The sequence below is a fragment of the Phoca vitulina genome, unplaced genomic scaffold (assembly GCF_004348235.1).
Source record: "Phoca vitulina isolate PV1807 unplaced genomic scaffold, GSC_HSeal_1.0 scaffold5, whole genome shotgun sequence".
In the NCBI taxonomy this organism is placed as follows: domain Eukaryota; kingdom Metazoa; phylum Chordata; class Mammalia; order Carnivora; family Phocidae; genus Phoca; species Phoca vitulina.
The window spans coordinates 48979587-48991987 of record NW_022589708.1 but is presented as its reverse complement, the minus strand read 5'-3'; the positions used below and the strand labels follow the sequence as shown (position 1 = coordinate 48991987).

The 12401-nt window shown below is 33.6% G+C and overlaps 1 pseudogene; it reads left to right on the top strand.

Annotated features, from left to right (window-relative positions):
* Positions 1 to 5341: 5341 nt before the first annotated feature.
* LOC116631825 lies at positions 5342 to 5453 on the top strand (annotated as a pseudogene).
* Positions 5454 to 12401: the final 6948 nt, after the last annotated feature.

The window sequence follows — 12401 nt, the reverse complement described above, 5'->3', positions numbered from 1 at the left end:
CTTGTCATCAAGCCAAGATTGTACCCTGTAGGAGAACAGGTAAGCATCTGCCTCTGTAATCATTGCCAACAGCTCTCCATTATCAACTGCCAGGGGTGCTTCAAAGCAATGTGGAGTTCTTTCTCTTGACACAGAGACCGAGTGTTTTTATACCTGAAACAAGCTGTGTCTTTACTGACTGGGGAACCTCATATGTAAAGTCTGTTTTTTTAAAAACTTGCATCACACCTCACTATAATATTATACAACAGGTCAGATCATTCCCACCTCCTGCAGGTATTCTAGATTAGACTATGCAAAGATCTGTCATTTAAAGACAGGATTTTTTTTTTTTTTTGGTGATTATTATATTCCTATATAGCAGAAAAATTAAAGAGCTCTGTCAAACATTTTCACTCCAACATGGTGTAAATTAAATCTACCTATAAAGGTGAATTATCTTGCAACATCTGTCCTTCTGTCATAGAGCAACATGTGTGGATCAAAATCAAATTAGAGAGCATGTTCACATATAGCAACATTAAAGTGAATTCTACTGTTTTGGTTTTTAACTGCATGATCCTGAATGTTTTAAATGATCTGTTGTTGTGATTTAATATTTATAGAGTCGATGGTAATCTAGGAACTTCAGGGACTGTCAATAAAATATAACTTTTGCTTTTAAAAGGAACTAAATTTCTATAGTAATCTGTTATTAATTGTATTTATGCATGTGACTGTTGGTGTGAGAGAATATGGTACATAATTTTGACATAAATATGTGTTTTTCAGAATAACAATAATTTGCTTCAAAGTGGTTAAAAAGCAAATGTTATAAAGTGGTTATTAAGATCAAAGACTTTCAGAGACATAATTTGGTTCAGATCCTGGGTTGGTACATACCAGCTCTACGATCTTGGACAAGTTATTTAACTTCACAGAACATAAGTTTCCTTATCTCCAAATGGGGATAGTGAAACTTACCTTTTGTGGTTTGTTCTGAGAACTGAATATGTAAATATATGTAAAGCTCTTAGTGCAATGCTTGACACATAGCTATTATTATTTCTAAAGCAGTGAATAAAGAACACAGGGTTGTTTACTAATAGGTTCTGAGATAGCCATGATCCACACTCTAAGAACCTTGTATCAGTTGAAGTTCATTAATATACTTGTACATAAAAGATACAGCATATTAGTATAGTGGGGGAGTAGAACAGTTTTTTTTTTTTTTCTATGAATTCTTGTCCCAGTGTAGAGATACTTAATTGAATTTAGCAAGTCAGAGAAAGTAATCTGATTTGTTTCCTCTATAAAGGCAGAGGATTTGAGGTCTATTAGGGTTTTTCTTTATGTGTGACTCACTGTGGTGAACTTGATACACTGCTGGCCTCTTTAACTTCTTGGTGTCTTCTTGAACAAATTATTTAATACATTTAATTCTCACTTTCTTGATAAATAACATGGTAATGAGCATCAATGGAATAATTTATAGAAAACACTTGGCATAGAGCTTGTTTTATTACCTGTTTGCAATTAATACTATTATTGTTATTATCTTTGTTATTTTTCTTATATTTAAGTTTAACTGAAATTAGAAAATTGCCCTCCAATGGTTAGATTAATAAGGAAAATTACATCCTAAGTCAATTTGGATTAAGAATTTTATTAGTTCCCAAATAAAAAATCAGAGCTTGAGGTGAAGAACCTTTATACAGTCTGGCTCTTGTTTCCCTTACCCATAAATCCCAGAAGATAGATAGAAAGACGACTGTATTTGTATAGGTGTTAAAAAATCCTCACAATGGACCACAGTTTTCCCTCATTTATCCACATGTAGCTCTCACGGAAATAGCCATTGGGATAAGCATGTGACCATAGCTAACAGCAAAAGCTTTAAGTCTAAGAAAACCATCCTTTTTCTTTCTTTTTTTTTCTTTTCACCAATCATTCTCATGACTGACTACTAGTCACATTGGTTTATAAGTAGTCCATCAACAAATAATAAAAAAATAGTATTTATTTTAATCCTATTTTAACTCCTTGTGAGACTCCGATGTTGGTAGAGTAATTACAGAGTGACAGACACAAAAGGAACATGGATGGATACAAAACAGCTAGGTTACTTTGCATTATAACCTCAAGGTGGGGAAGTAGTACCCATAGCAGGGAATGGGTGAATATCTATCAGCATAATAAGTGGGTGCACATGAATGGGAAGGCAGAAGAAAAAAATTTGTGGGAAATTTTTATCATACTAGGTAAGCACCGAAGCAGTGCATATACCAGGGGTTCTTAGGTTAATACAGAAGAATATGGATAATAATTTTTGGTGAGTAAAATGGCTGAGAAGGAGTGGAACATTTGATCTAATAAAGTGTGAAAATGGCAGATGGAATAAAAGGATGAATTGGAAAGTTTTTACCTTTTATTTTCAATTGACTTAAAAGAAAACTACTCATTATTTATCTAATTTTCTCCTAACTTTGGCAAGCCCCATTACCTAGAAAACATATATCTGCTTTCCCTTACACAGTGGAATATATATCTATTTTCCCTTGGACTGTGAGACGGAGATTACCATCATATAATATGTAACACAGTAGTGTGATGATTAGTGTCCATTGCCCTGAATGAGGAAAATAATTCATGAAAATAGCTGTTGTCATAAAAGAAGTAATATATGTTGGTCAACAATGAAACAACAAATGAAAATTTAATTCTTAAATCATTCAGTGGTCTGGGGTCATTTAATTTTTTGTGTTCCTCAGTTTCCACAAAAAGTAAATAGTATTAGGTGTACTATCCATCTTCACACCTTATTATGGGCATTAATTTTAATGAGAGCTTTTATTAAATGCAGTAAAATACCATCAATCTCTATTAAAATATATTTTATTATATTAAATTATCTCAAAATGGAATTTTTATTTTAGGCATGAAGTGACCATTGTGCCTATAATGTTTTGTTGAGAAAGATAGTTCGTATCTCAATAGGGTTCAAGGATGGAGAATGTATTGATAAATTGTGTTTCACCAGCAGTAAGAGGTAGAGTAAAATATTGGCTATTTCTGAGCCAAATAACCAACTTGTTTTCCTGACACAATCTTAATCAAGCCTTTACATCTGCAGTAATTGTTGGCAATTTCTCCCTTTTCAAAAAATTAATCCTACTTTGTGGCAGTTATCAATTTCCTGCCTTTCATCTCATTTCTTGCTTTATTAAACTGGAGCTTAACCCCTGAACAAGTTGGACTTAGAAGAAACTGTAAAAACTCAAAGCCTCCCTGTGCCATTTAAGTAGCCTGACCACCTGTGCCTCAGGAAATGAGCCTTCCTTTTCTTAAAAACTTTGATAATCTCCCAGGGGGCAGACACTTGCAAGGAGGGCACTGATTCTTCTTGCTACCTGACCCAGGAATAAAGTCAGATCTCAACATGAAAGTAAAGAAATGGCTCCAGGGAGACAATCCTGTAAATCTCTTCAGAGTGATACATTATCTCTAGCTTCCAAAGCCTTTGTTAGTCAAACATCCTCTTTACTTAGAAAGCCTGGATTATGTAAAAGCATGAAAATATTCACAGAGAATATCTTTCAACAATTTACTATGAAGAACAGCAAGGACATATTTGGCCCATAGGGATTTCTGGTAGCACCTCATCGATCTTGACCTCCCAAGAAATCAAATAGATGGAGAGCATACTAGAATATTGCATGACTTATATAAAAGAGAGGAAAAAAAACACCTTCTGGATCTGGTGACCAAAAATCTGACTTGAATCAGTACGAGGAAAAATCATGGCCTTGAACCCAGTTTCTAGACTAAAGCCAGGTCACCAACACCTTGATTGAAGGGGAAGCTGGTCCTGCCTGAGACATGAGATAACCATGCAGCCTGAGTTTTCCGTGTCTGATCCATTTATTCTAAAGTTGGATGTGTGCAGCAATTATCATCAAGTAGAAATAATAAAATGGGTTGGGCAAGGCCAGAAGATACAAATAATTTGCATAAGCAAATGTCTCAGTCTTTTTTTGAAACTGATTTCTTCTTCATTGCCTCCTTTCCACAATTATTGTCTCATACAACCAGTTGACTAGAAATAAAACACCGGAGCCTTGTTTACATCTGGGTCTGTAAGATATGCTGGTCCTACCTGAAAGTGCAGTACCTGAAAGTACAGTTGCAGCATTACATCCCCATCTCCCCCTCAAAGTGACCGCAAATATCGAGTACTTACTCTTAATCCAGGGTAGCCCACATTAAGTATCTGGAATTCACTCTACACTGGCACCGTCTAATATCAATGCTTTCTAAAATGGTAGCTGCTAACCACATATGACTGCTGAACACTTGAAATGTGGCTAATGCTACTGAGGAACTGAACTTTTAAATTTTCTTAATGTTAACGAATATAAATTTAAATATGTATAGCCACGTGTGGCTAGAGGACATGTTTTTGGGCGGCGTAGTTCGAGACAAATTTTGTTTTATTTGCCAGACACATAGATTAGATATTAATATCTGTTATCGCTTTAATATCTTCCAAATCAGCCCTCTCCTTCTTATACTGATGGTGACCTCCTTTAATTAATTTTTTTCACCTGTATTGTTGCACCACCTTCCTATATGATCCTGTCATTGCACCCCACCCTAAAGAACCTAAGGTGTTTGTAAAATATAAAACTTAGTTTGTCACTCCTGTGTTTACATTCAGCTCCCTAAAGCCATCAATAATTTGACCCCAGATTTGCTCTCTAGCCTCATACTCTTGCCACATCATCAAAAACTCACCCAATTCAGGAGGACATATCACTCCTCCTAAAATTATTTTTTAAAAGATTATGCATTTCTATGTCTTCATGACTGCACATTCTGATTGTTCTTTCTGGAATGCTTTCTTCAACATTTTCACTGATGTTTTTCTAATTCTTCCTTTAAGACTAAGCTTATTTGCAACCTGGTGATCTTTAACTGTCCCTAATTCCCTGAGGAAATCTAAGTTAGGGATCTCCCTTCGCTGTTTACATAACATCCAGTTTTTCTATCGCAGCGATAACTAATAAATTGACAACTAACTCTAGTCATAAGTAAAAGCTAAGTAGTCCAGGAACTCACAATATAGAATGTTTTCTTCAAGGTCAAGTACTCAGTAAAATAAAACCCTTGAAAAATGGCAAGAATTGCCAGAAATTAAGTAAGGTATATAATATGATGGTTCAATGGTATATTTGATGGTTTAAATATATTGATCGCTTTGAAATACTTAGGTTGTCAATGAACTTTGTTCAAATAAACTAAACATTTTTCCTCACTTCCCTTCAATATTAAATAATTTTATATTTAAAAGTCTCCCTACCCAGTGCTCACTTTGGCAGCACATATACTAAAATTGGAATGATGGAAGGAAGATTAGCGTGGCATCTGCACAAAGATCATATGAAAATTGGTGAAAAATCTCCCCACCCAGATTTCAATTTACAGTATATTCGAAAGTATATAATTGAAGGACAAGAAAATTCTTGATATTTATGTGTTCCAAAGCATCCCATGTAACCAAACATGGTGGCAATATTTATCTTCTTTTATTTAAAACGTTCTTTTTAGAGGTGCCTGGATGTCTCAGTAGGTTAAGTGTCTGCCTTCAGTTCAGGTCATGATCCCATGGTCCTGGGATTGAGCCCCACATCAGGCTCCCTGCTCAGTCGGGAGTCTGCTTCTCCCTCTCCATCTCCCTCTGTTTCTCGCCCAACTCATGCTTTCTCTCTCTCTCATAAACAAAGAAAATCTTAAAAAAAAAAGTTCTTTTGAGGAGATGACATAGTAGGAGATGATGAAATTATCCAGAATGGTTTCTATGAGACTTTACTTTAGCATAAAGTCTTGATAGCTTGTTATTTTTCCTTTAGATAAGAGAGATTTACTTTTAATATAAAAATTCTGATTTTCTTGAAGTATCCTGAATAATAGAACTTACACACTGGATGTAAAAGACTAATGCCTCCCTCCCATGATATATAATCTGTCATAAGAAGGGATTTACTTGCTTATTATTTTGATATTAAGTATCAATTTATAAAATATTTCTATGTTTATATCGTGACATGATTGATTTTTAAAAATTTTATAGATGTGTTATCCATTCACATTTCTTCATCTAATACACTCTTTGAGAATCTCATCCTTGATGAGCTTTCCACACATGCTTATTTTATATTTATTTTCCTTGTTATCTCAGTATCTTGAGTCATAAAAGTATGCATAATGGGAATAATTACTCTTACGCTTATGTGTCCTTTATTTCACAGTGCATTTAAAAGACCCAGTCTATAAAAGATTGACTTCCTTTTTCTCTGAAATAACTACCAATTCAAGGTGTTTATTGGTGGCAGCATGGTCCATTAACCCAATCCCCCAAGACTTGCACTGCTATGATGAACAGATTCTGCTACGGAAGAAACGTCCCAGGCAATAAAAATATAATTTCTTTTCAGAGTCATTACCCTCAGCAATTAAAGCTTTTAAAACTAGAAAACTCATATTTTCAATTTTTTTTCACTAGGTGATCAGATTTTTAAAAAATAGTGTATAAATAAGGAAGTTATAGTTGGATATTTTACTCTTGCAAATTAGTTCCTAAACTGATTTACACTTTGAAGTTACTCTGAGCTACTAAAGTAATCCTGGTCCTCTAAGAGTAACTCTAGTGTAAAAATTTGCAGTTTTAAATGCTTGTTTTATAATTTTATTTTATTTATTTTTTATTTTTTTTAAAGATTTTATTTATTTGACAGAGACACAGTGAGAGAGGGAACACAAGCAGGGGGAGTGGGAGAGGGAGAGGGAGAAGCAGGCTTCCCGCTAAGCAGAGAGCCTGACACGGGCTCGATCCCAGGACCCCAGGATCATGACCTGAGCCAAAGGCAGATGCTTAATGACTGAGCCACCCAGGCACCCCAATCGTTTTATAATTTTAAAAACTCATTTGTGACTTCTGTTGCTAGTAGTATATAAAATTGGTATCTTGGAATAACTACCATTTGGAAAAACTAAAGTTCTTTGTATTAATTGCTGAGAAGTCACAAAAGTAAAGATCAGATAAGAGTTCAGAAAAGGACATTAAAGGAGAAGTCCTGTAAGAACTTGAGGTTTTGACACAATGGTTGTCTGGGGTGCAATGAATCAAGATAAAGTCTGGGTTCTGTCCAAGATGGACTCCAGCAAAAGATCCTCCTGTTCCCACAACATACATGTGCACACATGCTCAACACTGTGATCAGTTTGGGCCATACAATCAATGCAGATGTGAACAAGAAATAAACTCTCTTGAAGTAGGGGACAATAATGAAACCTGCCTATCTTGATGTTTTAGTACTTAGGAGAAGGAGGAAAGAAGTTTCTCTGGAGAATATATAATACCTCATGGACATCAGTTGCTTTTTGTAGTTCAGATTGTCCTACTTTGGAGCAAAAATATACAAACAAAGGAAAAGTCTATAAACCAAAGAAAAATTTAAAAAATAATCCATCTCATCAAGGTGAGAATCTAATTACAGTCTTCCAAGTCAGTATGATTCTTGAATAATCAACAGATATAAAGACAAATCCTTTTTGAAAGAATGTAACTTACGCTCAGTGTCATAGTTCTTCTATAAAGTTCCAAGGAAAAAACACTTGAAATTAAAAAAAAAATCGTAAACGTGTAGAATATAATGCACCAAACATGAAGGTGAGGGAAAAAAAAAAGGTAATAGGTTGAGACATACAAAGGTATATTTTAGAACATAAAACTCATATTTTAATATGTGTAATGCTAAAAAAGTTTTACAATTTTTAAAAATTTCAAGTAAGGATGAGAAAACTACATGTAAAGGATCAAATAATTAGAAAAAATTTGAAAAACTTAAAAATAAAATATAATAGTTGACTGAATATATGATTGGTGGATTAAAGTGGAAGTTGAATTATGCAATTAAATACTACACAGTTAAAATAAAAGCATGTAAAGGATGGACTATATTATACATAGCAGATTGGACAAAATGAATAGAAAATTGGTGGACCAAAAGTAGGGGTGGGAGGGCAGGGAAATCTGAAGAACTTATTTAATATGTATGTCACTAAGAGAGAGAGAAAGAAGAGCTGTCAATATGAATGCTAATATGAAAAAGAGATCACAAAATGGAAAATAGAATGATAAGATCCAACAGAAAACTTATATAAAAAATAAAAATTAGAATGGAGAAGCCAAAAATATTTGAAGATATAATGGATAACAATTTTACAGGATTATTCAAAGAATTTTACCAAATTCCAACAGGATAAATAATAGTTACTTAACACATAGATAATCTTTGGAAACTAAACAATATGAAGAAAATGAGAAAATATTCAAATAGAGGGAAAAATGATCTGTAATAGTCTCAGCAAAACACAAAATATAGTTATCTTCTGCTTCTAAGTCGTACATCTAAATTTAAGACTGATTTGTGTTTAAATTATAAAATACAAATTAGAATTCCCCTGCAAATACAAGCAAAAAAACTGATGTAATTATACAATTTCAGACAGGTAGATTTTAAAAGAGAAACATTTTGAGGTTAAAAAATGTAATGGAGTAATAAAAACTCAGTGTATGAGGGAGATGTAATAGCTCTAAATGTATATGTAAAACTAACACCTTCAAAGATATAAAGCATATTTTATAGCTCTTTCATATGAGAAATTGATAAATATACCAACATATAACAGACTTAAAAATACCTTCATAAGGTATTGGTAGATACTCAAAACAAAAACAACAAAAAAATGACTGCTCTGTATACTATGTTTAAGGAATATCATTTACAAACTTTATATCTAGACATGTGTCCACTAAAACATATATTTTTAAGTACACATAGGACATTTATAAAAATTGACCTGTATGCTAAGCCATAAAAATGAGCTTAAAATTTTCAAATAATTAATGTTATTTGTGTCCATGCTACAATTATGTAAGAATTTAAATAAATAAATAAATATGTACATAAATAAATAAATAACCACCCAACCCACCCTTAGCCATCTATTCTAAACAATATTTCTAGTACCAGCCAAAAATTACAAAGTACACAGAAGGATAAGAAAAAAAGTCTGAAGAGACAAAGCAAGTCTAAGAGTTAGACTCAGATATGATACTGATGTTGGAAAGATCAGACAAGAAATTTGAAGTATTTCTGACTAGTATTTTAGAGGTTCTAATGGAAAAAGTAGACAAAATGCAAAATCAGATAGTTTCAGAAAGAAATGGAAGTTATCAAAAAAGAATTTTAGAATGATAGAAACCAGAAGAACCGTAAGAGGAATAAGCAATGCCTTTAGTGTTCTTATCTGTACTGTGGACAAACCTGACGAAATTATCAGTGGTTTTGAAGATATGTCAACAGAAAATAAAAATTATAACTTTTACATTTAAAACTTTGAGATAAACTGACATAAATTTTTGGCATTTTTAGGTGTCTTTGACATCTTCATTCATAATGTCAATAGTGATTCTAATAAGAAATCACAAACATATTTTCTTGTTGGCATATTTTATTATTTTAAATGAAATGAAGTACAATTTCCTCCAGAATATGAGCTGAAACAAGTTTGAAAAAATGTAGTTTCCCTGAAGCTCAATTAAATCAGCAGTATTGTTAAGCTTGGCAATATACAGAGGAATATCTAGTTTAACTTTACTGGGAGTGAGCTTCATGGCTATAAATAATCACTAGGATGCATTTTCATCAAAACTTCATTAGGGTCTTTTCATAATTATGGCTATAATTTATTACCATCCATTCAAATTATGTTCCTGGGCATACAATCAGGTGGTTTTTATATTGTATCTTATTTTAACTCTCAACAAATAGAAAACATAGATTTTAAATCTTCATTTTTGAGAAGAGCACTTGCAGCTGCAAGTAGCCAGGCCAGGATTTGATAGTTGTCTGAGAGTTTGATCACTATTTCCCTAACAATCCTGCCAAGACAGTAATAATATGAAAGTAGTCTAAGTAATGAACTACAGTATGTTAGTTAATTTTATCATTATTTTTGTCAAAGTTCTAGTCAAGACAATTGTAATAAATGAATTGGCTGTGTGTCTGTTATGTTTAATCAGCACACATAGATTTGGTTAAAATTAGAATGAGCTAATTGTACTCTATTTCATTAGAAAAGAATATATCATGGGAAAGGGATTATGAGAGAAGATTTAAAAAAAAGTGAGCAACAGACAATTGGTAGTTACAAAGTTAGAAAATAAGTGAGACATAGCTACAGAAAGCAATTCAAATATTAGAAGTAATCATTTTAATGATGCAATAAAGTGCATCATTTTATCATTTAACATGAACAGTGGCAGAAGAAATTTTTTTAATTTTCTAAAAATATCTAGAAATTGAAGCTAATTACTAGGCATTTGCTTATATTTTTTAGTAATTCACCTATAAAAATGATGGTCTGGCATTTTGAAAAGAGTGTGGGTTTTGGAATTGAATCTATGCTCAAATCCCAACACTGTCATTTATTGTTTTAGCTGTATATTAGGCTAGTTTTTTAAACATTTAAAAAATGGACATAATATCCTAAGGCAAAGAAAACAAAAGCAAAGATAAACTATTGGGACTACATCAAAATAAAAAGTTTTTGCACAGTGAAGCAAAGTATCAACAAAACAAAAAGGCAACCTACTGAATGGGAGAAGATATTTGTAAATTATAAATCTGATAAGGGTTAATATCCAAAGTATATAAAAAACTATACAACTCGGGGCGCCTGGGTGGCTCAGTTGGTTAAGCCGCTGCCTTTGGCTCAGGTCATGATCCTGGAGTCCCGGGATCGAGTCCCGCATCGGGCTCCCTGCTCAGCGGGGAGTCTGCTTCTCCCTCTGACCCTTCCCTCTCTCATACTCTCTGTCTCATTCTCTCTCTCAAATAAATAAATAAAATCTTTAAAAAAAAAAAAAAAACTATACAACTCAACACCATCAAACTAACAATCAGATTAAAATTCGGCAGAGGACCTGAATAAACATTTTCCCAAAGAAGACATACAGATGGTCAACAGACACATGAAAAGATGTTCAATGTTACTAATTTTCAGGGAAATGCAAATCAAAACCCCAATGAGGTATCACTTACATCTGCCAGAATGGCTAGAATCAAAAAGACAAGAAATAACAAGTGTTGGTGAGGATGTAGAGAAAGAAGAACCTTCATGCACTGTTGGTGGAGATGTAAACTGGTATAGCTACTGTGGAAAACAGTATGGAGTTTCCTCAAAAAAACTGAAAACAGAAATACCCTATGATCCAATAATATCACTACCAGGTACTTACCCAAAGAAAACAAAAACACCAATTCAAAAAGATATATGCACCCCTGCCTGTGCTTATTGTAGCATTATTTACAATAGCCAAGATATAGAAGCAATCTAAGTGTCCATAGATGGGTAAATGGACGGTCCTACAGGGCATTATGCTACGTGAAATTACACTAAGTAAGACAAATATAATATGATCTTACTCCTCTGTGGAATCTAAAAACAAAATGAATAAACAAACTAAATGCAGAATCAGAACTATAAGTACAAAGAACAAACTGGTTGCCAGAGGGAAAGGGGCTGGAGGGATGGGCACAATGGGTGAAGGGGAGTGGGAGATACAGACTTCCAGTTACAGAGTGAATAAGTCCTGGGAATAAAGGCACCGCATAGGGAATATGGTCGATGATATTGTAATAGTGAATGGTAGCAGGTGGACGTAGCTGCACTTGTGGTGAACACAGCATAACATACAGAGATGTTGAATTCCAATTTTGTACACCCAAAACAAAGGTAACATTGTGTGCCAACTGTACTCAAATAAAAACTTTTTTTTAAAAAAGGGCATAATATCAACTCCATCCCAACCCCTATAGGTTTATTATAAGGTTGAATGAGTTATGAGATACCTGTAAATCGCCTAATCCAGACTTGTTTCTTCTGAATTAGTCAATTGTCACAACCTTTATGGCTTAAGAGAAACTGTATGGTGGACTCTTAAAAGTTTTTATGACCATAGACTTTATATTTTAAAATAAATTGAAATTATTTTCTCCAAAATAAGTTGTCAGACCTGTGCATACATTTTAATACTTCTGACTAGGCAAATGTACTGATCATTACTAATTTATAGGAATTATTCACATAATTTAGGGGGAAAATATTTTTTTCTGTTCCACAAATAGCAAATACGCTTTCTTTAAAGCATGGGGGATAGGCTAAGAACATGTATCATATGACCTCACTGATATGAGGAATTCTTAATCTCAGGAAACAAACTGAGGGTTGCTGGAGTGGGGGGTGGGGTGGGAGGGATGGGGTGACTGGGTGATGGACACTGGGGAGGGTATGTG